The sequence below is a fragment of the Hylobates moloch genome, unplaced genomic scaffold (assembly GCF_009828535.3).
Source record: "Hylobates moloch isolate HMO894 unplaced genomic scaffold, HMol_V3 SCAFFOLD_2, whole genome shotgun sequence".
In the NCBI taxonomy this organism is placed as follows: Eukaryota; Metazoa; Chordata; class Mammalia; order Primates; family Hylobatidae; genus Hylobates; species Hylobates moloch.
The window spans coordinates 104,795,273-104,797,106 of NW_026652277.1; the positions used below are offsets into that span (position 1 = coordinate 104,795,273).

The following is a 1,834-nucleotide window of genomic DNA, read 5'->3' on the forward strand; positions in this document are numbered from 1 at the left end:
AAAAACTTTTAAAAAGTCATGTTGTACCAATATATCCCCAGAGAGAACTGCAATTTACCAAGGTTTTCATGTGTTTTGAGAGAAATCTTACTGAAAGAATAGTGATGTCCATTTTCCAGTAAATACTGAGTGAAAAAATTTTTATACCCCAATCTGAGGTATAAACTTGCTTTTTTAGGAACACAACTGCTGTAAATTAGACAATTGTAGCAACCATCCAAGATAATAACAACGCCTATGACAGTCTGCCATATTCTGGTGAGTGTCTATCAAAGCTCATCATGATTTTTTGTGAGATCTTCCCCATAATTGGTAGCTTGGCTTCCAACAAACATGTTCCAGTTCTCCAATATTTCCTCTCTAGCCTCTCATCCTTGTTTTTGTCTGACTCATATACTAGATGCCTGGCCTCACCCTGTGCATGATCATAATCTTGAGGGAGGATCCAGTGGCGAATCTCGTCTTTGTCCAACTTCCAGTCCTTGTTCAGATCCCGGAATTCGTTAAATTGCTCCCGTTCTGATAAAACCCAGTCTGGCTCAGAGCCATTTTCCTCATGGGAAAACATATCCACAATATATTCATCCTGATCCAAAAACCCATCCCCGTTGTTGTCATTGTCCTCCAGGGTTTCCAAAACCACAATTTCCTTCATATGCTCAAACTCTTCAGGATGCAGAAAGGCAGTGAACTCCTCCCGAACGGCTGTCAGGGCACCATCGAGGTCTGCAGCTTTGAATCTTCTCTCGTCAGGTGGCAGCATCTTTTTAAAGAAGTGATGATCTGAAGAATCATGAAACTCCGCGGAGTTTCCTAGGTCATAGGTGGCTTGTTTGTATTCTTCCTAGTAAATTTTATCATCCTTGTCCCTATCCTAATCCCGCCAGACTTTGGCGACATTATCGAAGATGTATCTTTTCTGCACCCGTTTGATCCAGGTTTTCAGCTCCTCAGTAGTGACAAAGCCACCTCCATCATTGTTGATTCGATCAACAATCTTCCCTAGCCTCTCCTTGCTCTTGTCCGGGGTGAGCTGGTCAAAGGTTTTAGAGTCCTCCTTGCCCAGGAAGGTTTCATGGCCGTACTGGAAGCTCTGGTTGACCTCTGGGAGCCGCTCGCCCAGCTCCGAGTCAGGCCGCACCACGCGCTCCTTGCGCACGGTGGGTTTGGCCCGCAGCTCCCGCAGGCCAGCACCAGCGCCAGCAGCAGCCCCAGGACGAGCCCCAGGCTGCGGCTGCGGCCACCGCGCGCCATGGTCCCGAGGAGAGGGCGGCCGGGACGGAGGCGCCGAGTGAGCGACCACAGCGGCAGCTCGGGAATTCGGGGTCTCGGAGCGCGGCGGCGGCGGCGGGGCTGCCGCCAACGCGGAGAAAGGGACCCGCCAGTCTCTCCGCCAAGGTCCGCCCCGCTCCGGAGCAGAGGTGCGCGCCCCCCGGGCCTTGGGCTGGGAAGCTGCGGGCAGCCAATCTATTTCTATCCATAGTGAACCATAGATGTATGGTTGAGTGGGGCCGCAAAAATGGCAATTTTGCTCAACAACCTCATCTCTTCCAACTTCTACACATAATCACAAAATGCATTGCCCATAACAATAGATTCTTCTGTGAAGAAAAGAGACTCAGACAAGTGGCAGTCCGTTATTTCATTCTGTAACAAACTCCTGCCAAAGCTTCATGACTTACCTAAGTATTTATCTTGGTCTTAGAATTAGGAAGGAAGATTATAATTATTGGGATGTATATTAACTCATATATTTCATTCAAAAATGAAGTCTTTTTTTTTATTCTGATAAAAGTAAGCGTGAATCTCCACACAGTGACTCATGCCTGTAATC

The 1,834-nt window shown here is 47.9% G+C and overlaps 1 pseudogene; it reads right to left on the reverse strand.

Moving 5' to 3' along the window:
- Nucleotides 1–264: 264 nt before the first annotated feature.
- On the reverse strand, nucleotides 265–1,254 carry LOC116475571 (reticulocalbin-1-like; annotated as a pseudogene).
- Nucleotides 1,255–1,834: the final 580 nt, after the last annotated feature.